General features: G+C 36.7%; 1 long non-coding RNA gene across 1 annotated transcript; it reads left to right on the top strand.

Moving 5' to 3' along the window:
• Positions 1-2,966: 2,966 nt before the first annotated feature.
• LOC142179451 (uncharacterized) lies at positions 2,967-6,552 on the top strand. Its single transcript, XR_012707610.1, has 2 exons — positions 2,967-3,737; positions 5,501-6,552. It is a non-coding gene; the product is annotated as an uncharacterized LOC142179451 (long non-coding RNA).
• Positions 6,553-7,509: the final 957 nt, after the last annotated feature.

The following is a 7,509-nucleotide window of genomic DNA, read 5'->3' as shown; positions in this document are numbered from 1 at the left end:
GGAATGACAATCCACTGCTAGTACACCACTCTTCAATGACCAGTACTACTCATGGTAGAAAAACAAAATGAGAGACCACATCATAGGAGAGGACTATGAGCTATAGGACATTGTCACTGATGGTCCCCTGGCTACCGTGAAGAAAAATGCTGAAGAAGTAGATGTGCCAAAAACAAGAGCTAACTGCACTGCTGAGGACTTGAGGAAATGGGAGAAAAATGCTAAGGCCAAGAAATGGCTTGTGTGTAGACTTAGTCCAGACGAGTATAGCAGAATTCAAAGTTGTACCACTGCTAAAGAAATGTGGGACCCTTTTGCAAGTGGCTTATGAAGGAACACCTCAAGTGAAGAGGTCAAGATGAACACTACTATATTCTCAATATAAGAATTTCACCATGAACGAAGGGGAAACCATCCAACGGATGTATACAAGGTTCACCACACTAACAAATGAAATTAAGTCTCTTGAAAGGATAATTCCTGAAGAAGTCAGAGTTGAGAAAATTTTGACAAGGGTTCTGCCAGTCACTTGGAAGAGCAAAATCACTGCCATTTAGGAATCAAAGAATATTTCTACTCTTAAGTTGGATGAGCTAATTCGAAATCTCACTGTTTATGAACTTAGAAGGAAAAACATAAAGATAGATGTACCCAAGAAGAAAAGGAGCCTAGCACTCAGAATCACGGATGGTTCTGAACTAGAAGATAATGAAATGGCCATGATCACAAAAGACTTTAATAAGTACCTAATGAGAGGAAAGGGTCCTTCAAGAAGTGGAAGCTACAACAAACCAAGGGTTCCTGAAAAGCAAACCAATGAGGGGTGTTACAAGTGTGGGAAGACTGATCACTACATCAAAAACTGCCCTCAATGGGAAATTAAATGGAAGAAGAAAAGAGCTGAACGAAGAAACAAGAAGAAGGAGTAAGTTCAACCCAAGAAGAACAAAAGATCAACAAAGGCTATGGTTACAGCTTGGGGAGAAATCTCAGATGATGAAGATGGAGATGAACAAGAACTTATGGCCATTGGAGAATCTGATGAGGAATCTGAGGTAAGTGTAATTCATCTCAAAGACAAGATTAAATTTTTGTCTAAAGAAAGGCTATCTGAGTTACTTCTAGACTTCATTGATGAATTTGAGGATGTAAACAGTGAAAAGGAATAATTGTCTAAGGAATGTGTGATTTTGAAAGCTAAGTGCAAAAATCTGGAACTTAGGGCTAGTGAAAGTGAAAGCGAAAATGCTATATTGAAGAACCAGGTTTATGAACTTGACACCACTGTCCTAGAGCTTAGATCTAAAAATCTAAAATTGAAATTAGGAACAGGTAAAAAGAAAGCTGATCACACACAACTTACTTTAGAAGAAAATGTAGAAAAAATGAAAGATGAGTTGTACAAAAGAGATGACCAGATAAGAGTCTTAAAGGAGGATCTAAGCAAGGTCAAGCACGAGCGAGACAGAACCTGTAAATGGAAAAAGTCCTCCGATGCACTTTCATGGCTACATGAATATCATAGTAGCAACAAGAGAGGACTTGGCTACGGGACCACTGTACTTAAGTGGGATCCCAAAAGCAAGTACCTCACACTTCTTGAGAATAAAATTTGTACACACTGTGGTAAAACTGGTCACTATAAAAGTGAATGCACTGCAAAAGAAAAGTATAGTTAAAAGATTAAAAAAATTGTTCAAGGGAAAAATAGACTGCTAGGTTGGGCTTAAAAGAATTTGCTTCACTCTTTTGCCTATAGAAAGGGACACAAACTAGTTTGGGTTCCTAAGACTAACCCCTAATTTGCCTTTGCAGGTCCAAGTGAAGGGGAGCAGCCAAATATGGTACATGAATAGTGGCTGCTCAAAGCATATGACAGGAAGCAAGAACCAGTTCCTTTCACTTGAAGACCTCAAAAAAAGGTAATGTCTCTTTTTGGAAATGGGAAGAAAGGTGAGCTTATTGGGGTTGGAAAGGTAGGTAAGACTGACTCACACTCCATTGAGAATGTCTACTTGATAGATGGCTTGAAATACAGCCTAATTAGTGTATCACAACTGTGTGATAGAGGTGACTTGGTAGCATTCATCTTTACCAAATGTTTTGTGATAAATCTTACCACTGACAAGATTGTTTTGTAGGGAAAAACAGTAAACAATATATACATTGTAGATCTGTCCACTCTTTCAGAAAATAAACTCACTTACTTAAGTGTATTGGACAATGATCCCCTCCTTTGGCACAAGAGACTTGCTTGCTTAAGTGTGTTGGACAATGATCCCCTCTTTTGGCACAAGAGACTTGGACATGCAAGTCTGAGTCAACTCAACAAATTAGTCTCCAAGGACCTGGTTATAGGGTTGCCTAACATCAAGTTAAAGGAAGACAAAGTTTGTGAGGCTTGTGTAAGCACGTAATTTTTGACTCGTGCACTGTTAAAGTTAGTTTGGTATCTTTAGTACTTTAATATATTTACTTGAATTATTTAATTAGATTCTAATCTACTCTTATTTTAAATTTTAGAATATAAAGTCAAAAACACAAGGATAGTTTTATTTATAATATTTCTCATCTTATTATATTTTTCATTTTAGTATAAAATCATCAACACTTCTATAGTGATATTAATTTAGCTTTACCATGACTTTTAATCTACTCTTTCTTACCTTTATTTTAATATAATGTTTGAAAATATAAAAAAAAGTATAATAATAAAAATAGCTTTAATACTTTATTTAATTAACTAAGATTAATTAATATGTTTGTAGGATTTCATTTTTATTTTCGTTATTTTATGTTTTGGTTCAACAAGAATTTCATAAGGCCCAATCGAGATCTTCCACTCAGTTCCAAACTCCTTAGCCCAACTTGCCTGACCCGCCGGCCAACCCACTAACCCACCTCATTTATACCTTTTAATCTACACCCTTCATCCCTTTAATCTAACAACCCACATCAATTCTACACATCATATATAAACCTAGTTATAACCCAAATCCCTAACCCTAAAGACTAACCAAATGACGCCCCCCATCTCCCACTCTTCTGTCGCATCTCTTCCACTCTCAAACTCGTCGTAACTCACAAACCTGGCGAGTTCACTCATTGGTCCCTCCATGGTCCTCGCTCTCTTATCTTCTCCTTCTTCCACATCACCTACCCGTACAAACCTCATGATTCCTTAACTGATTCACGCGTTTTTTTCACTCTTTTGTTTTTGTTGAAACGAATCCGAAGCCCTTTGATAAATATTAGAAAAATGGTAGCCATTGGATTAAAGTTTTGATCCAAGGGCTTCCATTTTTCTGATTTTTAATAGAAAAATGGGATTTTTGGAATCTTTTGGAGGCCCACACGTTTTCTTGGAGAGCAAGGGAGAAGATTCTGGGATCTATATATAATAGGCTCATTTTTGGTTGTAAGGGGGTTTTCAGAGAAGAAATTTCGAGAAAAGTAGAAAAAAAAATTAGGGTTTGGTCTTAGGCTTTAGAGGTCTTCTGTTCATCTGATATTTGACGAAAGTTTGATCCAAAAATTTTTGTTTCTTTCTATTTCCTTGTTTTTATTTCAAAAGTCAGAGAAAACAAAAATAAAAAAAAAGTATACGAAAATTTCTGTTACTTCTTTCAATTTCGATTTCTGGTGTTCAAACCAGGAAGTTTGAGTCCGATCATTTTGGGTTCCGATCTGCGGTTCTGTGTCGCCTCAGATTCTCATCGCTGTATTTGCTGTTCCAGGTCCCTTCCCTATCTTTGTCTTAATTTGAATTATTGTGAAAATCATAATGAGAGTTGTTTTAAAATGGGAATAAATTTTTTTTATTTGGTTTTGAAGTTCAAGAATTCTTTTGTTCCCTGTTTGCTTAGAGTGTCTACGTCTAATTTGAGTTTAATGTTCGACATTAGTATCTGCTATGGTATCTTGTTTCTTTATTGGTTTCTTTTCCTTATTAGAATCTAATTTAGGGTAATAATTTGACTTCATTTACTTCCTTAGTCGTTGCCTACATGAGTTCTTAAACATGATTCCCTTACCTTATTTTAGTTGTGATAACTTAATACTAAATTGGTAAAGTTTAGGCCGTGTTACATGAGTTTAGTTGATTAAGGAATCGGAAGGAGCAAACATTGCATATATATATGTATATATATACATACATACACAAAAGTGTTGTAATGGTCTAATAACTCATTATATGGTTGCTTTGCCTTTGGATATTGAAATTACAACCGAAGATGGCAGGAGGTTGACTATTTTCTAAATTTGCATGGTCAAAAGTCATGAAATTGGATTAGCTAATATTAATGAGTTTTTATTGTTTGACATGATAGTATACTATCCATGTCTTATAATTATAGATGGCGGACTAATGAGCTTGGATCAGTTTTTTGTTCCTTTCTTTCTTTTCAGTCTAATTAATTAGCTCTTTCTTCGTTTCATGTCTTTGATTGTTACTGTTTTACTCGTTTGGTCTTTGTTGAAGTTGTTTGACTGATTGATGGGCCAGGGAGGGTGAAATCACAAATGAACTGAAGATTGAACATGATCATGGAATATCTCTATTTTAACTTAATTTTTACTTTTCTTTCATAATCGCTAGGAGCATGTTTAGGCCAATCACATTTGGGTAGGCAAGCCTTAGGATTTTCGTTGGTTTCAAGGCGAGAGGTCGTTCCCTTAGTTAAATTTATTCGGGGAATGTCTCGAAGGATTTGTATATATTTTATTCCGTGGTATGCCTCGAAGCATTTATACTTGGAGATCGATAGTAGAACTCATAATTTTTTTTAATTTTTCATTTTTTTTTCTATTAAGTGGGGACGACCTCGAGCCTCGCGTGCTTATTTTTCTTTCCCGTGATTTTACCTCAACTTGAATATTTTAAAAGCCAACTAGATCGAGTATGCAACCGTACTAGTTACGGGACTTGGGGAGTGCCTAACACCTTCTCCCCGAGTTAAATGAACCCCCTTACCTAAATCTCTGGTGCAAACTTAGTTTTAGAGTCCAGAGTATTTCAAAAGGAAAAATTATTTTTAAAACAAAAAAAACGGTGACCTGGCGCACGAAACCAATGTCAGGTGGCGACTTTGAATTATTTCCTTTTGAACACAAATTTTTTTCACTTTCTAAATGAAAACCTTTTTGAGCTTCATAAATCTTTTTAATATTTTTAAGAAGGTTAGTGAAGTTGGTAAAACTATATGGGATGTCGAGATCAATCTTGGGTACCTTTGGGCTTTTTATTCGATAGGTTTGCTCGTCCTACTGGGTATAAAACCTTTGTAGATGAATTTTTCATATCATATGATTCTTGGAGGAAAAGGCGTCCTATGGTTTTCGCTATTGCATTGTTGGGTCTCATGGTATTCCCTTTGGAGGGTAGACATATTAGCACACGTCTGGGGTCAATAGCCTTTGTACTTTTCCATGATAAACACAGTAGTAAGGTCACCTTGGTTCCAACAATTTTAGCAGAGATCTATCGTGATTTGACCAGGATTCGAGAAGGCGAGAGGTTCTTTGAGGGAAACAACTTGTTGCTGCAGCTGTGGATGATGGAACACTTACATCTCGCCATCATGTTTGAGAAAGATGTGATTGACCGTTGTCTGAGAGATCGAGTGAAGTGCATCGAGCATAGAATGACGTTCGATAAGTTTGCCTTACCACTCGGAGTTCAGGCTTGGGTTGATTACTTAGGATCCTTGACTGAAGAGAAGATTTTGTGGTCATACCTTTGGATTGATTTGGATGTGATCTTAGCGGGATCTCGCGTGCAAGACTTCTTGGTACTGATTGGACTTTGGTGTACTAGACCATATACCCCTGCTAGAGTGATGCGTCAGTTTGGAAGGCGGCAAGAAGTCCCCTACATTCCTGATTCTCGTGACTTCATTAGGGAATTTGACACTATGCCTCACAGGGAGGTCGACATCCAGACCTCTTGGCGTCATGCAATGAAAATGGGTAGGGATACTTTAGCAGCTGACCTACATTCACCTGGGTATACCCATGAGCACTTCATATGGATACAGTCTACTCAGTAGGGGGTTAGCAGGCCATTGCCCCGACATGTTATAGGAGTATTTGACGAGGAGGCCACCTCACAGATATTGCTTAGATAGTTGATGGATCGATTTACCCAGGCAGAGGAGGCCCATGCAGCAGAAAGGGTTGGGGTTCGAGCTACACTTCAGTCATTGAGATCACAGTTGGCAGGGTTGGTAGAGAACATGTGACATCACTGTGAGTACCTTACTTGAGTCAGCCTTCCAGATGCAGGCGCGCATTCTAGGATTCTCATTCCTAGTTTCGAGGTATCTTTGCAGGGTATAATACAGAGCTTAGATTCGACAGCAAAGATGGGCAGCTGTAAGCACGTAATTTTTGACTCGCGCACTGTTAAAGTTAGTTTGGTATCTTTAGTTTTTTAATATATTTACTTGAATTATTCTAATTAGGTTCTAATCTACTCTTATTTTAAATTTTAGAATATAAAGTCCAAAACACAAGGATAGTTTTATTTATAATATTTCTCATCTTATTATATTTTTCATTTTAGTATAAGATCATCAACAATTCTATAGTGATATTAATTTAGCTTTACCATGACTTTTAATCTACTCTTTCTTAATTTTATTTTAATATAATGTTTGAAAATATTAAAAAAAAGTATAATAATAAAAATAGTTTTAATAGTTTATTTAATTAACTAAGATTAGTTAATATGTTTGTAGGATTTTTATTTTTATTTTCGTTTTATTTTTTTCTGTTTTGGTTCAACAAGAATTTCATAAGGCCCAATCCAGATCTTCCACTCAATTCCAACACCCCTTAGCCCAACTTGTCTGATCCGTCGGCCAACCCACTAACCCGCCCCATTTACACCTTTTAATATACACCCTTCATTCCTTTAATCCAACGACCCACATCAATTCTACACATCATATATAAACCTAGTTATAACCCAAATCCTTAACCCTAAAGACTAACCAAACGGCGCCCCATCTCCCACTCTTCTGCCGCATCTCCTCCACTCTCAAACTCGCCGGAACTCACAAACCCGGCGAGTTCACTCGTTGGTACCCCCTCTCATATCTTCTCCTTCTTCCACGTCACCTACCCGTACAAACCACTTGATTCCTTAACTGATTCACGTGTTTTTTTCACTCTTTTATTTTTGTTGAAACGAATCCAAAGCCCTTTGATAAATAGTAGAAAAATGGGAGCCGTTGGATTAAAGTTTTGATCCAAGGCCTTTCATTTTTCTATTTTTTGTTAGAAAAATGGGATTTTCGGAATCTTTTGGAGGCCCACACATTTTCTTGGAGAGCAAGGTGACAAGGTGGGATATATATATATATATATATATATATATATATATATATATATATATATATATATATAATAGGCTCATTTTTGGTTGTAAGGGGGTTTTCAGAGAAGAAATTTCGAGAAAAGTAGGAAAAAAATAAGGGTTTGGTCTTAGGCTTTAGAGGTCTTCTG

The sequence above is a fragment of the Nicotiana tabacum genome, chromosome 3 (genome assembly GCF_000715075.1).
Source record: "Nicotiana tabacum cultivar K326 chromosome 3, ASM71507v2, whole genome shotgun sequence".
In the NCBI taxonomy this organism is placed as follows: Eukaryota; Viridiplantae; Streptophyta; class Magnoliopsida; order Solanales; family Solanaceae; genus Nicotiana; species Nicotiana tabacum.
The sequence above is the reverse complement of the archived record's forward strand: the minus strand, read 5'-3'. Positions and strand labels throughout refer to the sequence as shown.